The sequence below is a fragment of the Elaeis guineensis genome, chromosome 3 (genome assembly GCF_000442705.2).
Source record: "Elaeis guineensis isolate ETL-2024a chromosome 3, EG11, whole genome shotgun sequence".
Lineage (NCBI taxonomy): Eukaryota > Viridiplantae > Streptophyta > Magnoliopsida > Arecales > Arecaceae > Elaeis > Elaeis guineensis.
The window spans coordinates 58491325-58495000 of record NC_025995.2 but is presented as its reverse complement, the minus strand read 5'-3'; positions in this window follow the sequence as shown (position 1 = coordinate 58495000).

The following is a 3676-nucleotide window of genomic DNA, read 5'->3' as shown; positions in this document are numbered from 1 at the left end:
TGTATAGTTCTTAAACAAGTTTGTGACCAAATGATACATCATTATGGGATGATGACGTTTATCGAGTGAAGGTCGTTGTGTGCTATATGGGTTGGTTGTCCTTTTAACCAAGGAGTGTGGTAACACTGGTATGGTATATAAGTGAGATGTAAGGATACATCATCACTGAACAAGTGACTCACCTACTGAGCATTCTGCTATCAAGAGCTACTCGCGAAACACATGGGTATAAATATCTTTCAAACCTGAGATCACTATAGTGACTTGCAAGCAACTCACTGTGCTTTGGTGCCGAGCCATCTGAATTTTTAATGCAGTGACGGAAGACTATTGGGTACAGTCAAGTACTTACGAAATTTGTGTGTGGATCAAGATGAGATTAACCCCTCTGGATTATTAAAGTTGATGTATTATTGTATTTCAATTTAGTAAAGCCTTGGCCAGGGTAATCCATGAGATGGATTTGAAAGGTTGAATACAATATGGATGAAACAATCTCGACTGACAGTTAACCTGAGACCATCTTAGAGCATCCAGGGTTAAAAGGATGAATTATGCGGTAACCATGAGTATGGGTTCTGAAATATTTTTTTATGATAATTTAACCTATCTGAACATCGGGAACCATTACTAGATGGTATCTCGATTAGTACAGGAATTGGTTCCTGTCCTACCAGCTTAGTGTTTGAACCTATGAAGTCACGCACACAAGTCAGACAAAGTAGGAAGGAATTGACCTATATTTATATGTCCAATCTGAAAGTATTTGACTTGATTGAACATATAAACTAACTTGATTGAGAATTGAGTTATGGGTCAAATGGGATTGAAGAGTTGATTATGTCTAGCTAGCACTACACATGAGGTTCAGGTTCAATCCCGGGGATGAACAATTTCTATCTATGATCCATGGAACATATGAAAGATTGAATTTAAGAACTAATTAATTTTAGATTAGATCTAAATTAATTAAACTTAAATAGGTCCAAAATTCAACTTAGAGTTGGTACAAAAAATTCTAAAGAGTTTAGGATTGACAGCCTTTCAAAATTATTTCGAACCGACTTCGAATCGGACTCGAATCAGACATATTTTGGATGAGATATGAGTATTTCTACTTATACTGAGAATACCCACTCATGAAGTATGATCAAAAATTAGTTTGGTGCTTATTTGGGGCATCCCAAGGGGGTGTGGGAGTGGGTGCAAAGTAGATGTCATAAGTGATGGCAATTATATCTCATGTAGGAGTCCTTTCATGAGTATTGGATCAATTTAAATCAGATTTGAATAAAGAGTCCTCCTCTCATTGGATCATGAGAATTATCTATAAATAGAGAGGTTCTCTACCTGTGGATGAAAGAAGAGAATAGAATAGCAAACAAATCAAATTGAGAGAAGAGAAAAAGAGAGAGAGACAAGCATGTGAAGAGAGAAGTCCTTCATCTTCTATATCTCTCCCTTTGTTGCCACCTCCTCTCCTTTGACGTGGATCCTTCTTGGACATCCTACCTACTGGTGTGAGATGTCACATCATTACATCTCATCCCTCGATTGATTGTGTATGCGAAGCCAATTGGATTGGAGTTCATCCTACTTTCCTGCGATGTCTGACATGCATGTGAAGTAGAGGGTCTGTATATCCAGGCCTCCATCAAGATTTATATCAGATAATTTAAGATTTGATCCCTAGTTCTGCTGCGATTCAGGTAAGAATTTGATCCTTAAACAAGTAGAATATTAGAGAAAATTTTTAAATGCAACCTGGGCATTCTGGAGGGAAACTATTTCCTTCCCTTTGGTTGCTTCATTTCCATCTTTAAATTTACATTTATAGAGTTTGTGAATTTTGCTCGACTTATAGAGAACAGTACAAATAGACACTCAAATCAGCATGAGGAAATGCTTAGTGCTCAGCTTAGTATGAGTAAAGTTCTAGGTAGCTTTGCTTCAGCATAGATATATTTAAGATAACTTCGATTGAAGTGAAAATATTTAGAGCAGTTTAGAATTGCTTGAATGTAATCCGACTATCCATAGATCTGAGGTATCATAATAATCATCTCAATACTATCCTCCTACTCCTGAGTCTGAGAGAATACCTCAGGCGGAAGGAGTACTGTTGAGGTAATACCTCTGGCCATACATTATCCATCTTTTTATTCTTCTTCTGAAGAGGTAGTGTGTGCCAACGGTGAGCTTGTGCCTTCGACATCTAGGGCTCTTCAGTGACATTTTGAGGGTTTGATTAGTTATCCCTCATGAGTGGCATTGTGTACTGCAGCGATCTTGTGCCTATGGCATCTATCACTTCTCGTCTTCACACGAGAGGCAGTATGTGCCAGCGGCTAGCTTGTACCTACAGTATCTTGCACTTTCGATGTCATTCTAAGGGTCTGATTAGTTATCTTTCTGAAAGTCCCCTTAAGGGTCTCTCTCTGCTTCTCTTACAACTCGGGCTCCACCTCAGAGTCACCGAGGTCTTCTCGAGGGTCTAGTAACTTAGTCCTAACGAGTGGCATTATGTGTCTGTGACGATCTTATACCTACGACATCTAGCACTTCTTGTCTTCATGTGAGAGGCAGTGTATGCCAGTGATGAGCTTGTGCCTACGATATCTTGCAATCTCAGTGGTATTATGAGGGTCTGATTAGTTATCCCTTCAGAGATTTTCTCAAGGATCTCCCTTCGCTTCTCATGTGACTCAGGCTCTGCAGAGGTCTGGTAAGTTAGCCCTGCCTTGGAGTCATCGAGGTCTTCTCGAGGGTTTGGTAAGTTAGCCCTTACGAGTGGCATTGTGTGCCTGCAGTGATCTTGTGTCTACGGCATGTAGCACTTCTCATTTTCACATGAAAGGCAGTGTGTGTCAGGGGTGAGCTTGTACCTATAGCATCTTACACTCTCGACAACATTCTGAGGATCTAATTAGTTATCCCTTTAGAGATTTCCTCAAGAGTCTCCCTCCGCTTCTTATGTGACTCAGACTCTACAGAGGTCTGATAAGTTAGCCCCATCTCGGAGTCATCAAGATCTTTTCGAGGGTCTGATAAGTTAGCCCTCATAAGTGGCATTGTGTGCCTGCAACGGTCTTATGCCTACGGCATCTAGCACTTCTCATCTTTGCATGAGAGGTAGTATATGCCAGCGGCGAGCTAGTGCCTAAGGCATCTTGCTCTTTCGACGGTATTATGAGGGTCTGATTAGTTATCCTTCTGAAGGTTCCCTCAAGGGTCTCCCTCTACTTCTTGTGCGACTCGGGCTCTGCAGGGGTCTCGTAAGTTAGCCCCACCTCAGAGTCATCGAGGTCTTCTCAAGGGTCTGGTAAGTTAGCCCTCACGTTAGTTAACCATAGTTATAGTTCAAGGTCTTAAGTAGAAGGAGGAGGCAATTCTTGGAGGACTCGAGCACCCATTGTATGTTGATGGTACTACAAGTTTTATTTTCTTAAAAAGTATTGTTACATCATTGATAATATATGCTGAGATTCATCGAGTTTCATTGTCTGAAAATTGGAGTCCCATCAAGCTGGTTTAGCCTATAAGTTTCTGGGCGTATCACTTCATCCACCTAGTAAGGACCTTCAGTTGGACGATAACCCTCCTTCTAGCACCTGCTCGGTAGGCTGTGAGACTTCGACTCACCGCATCACCAGATTACCAATTTGGAACTCTTTTG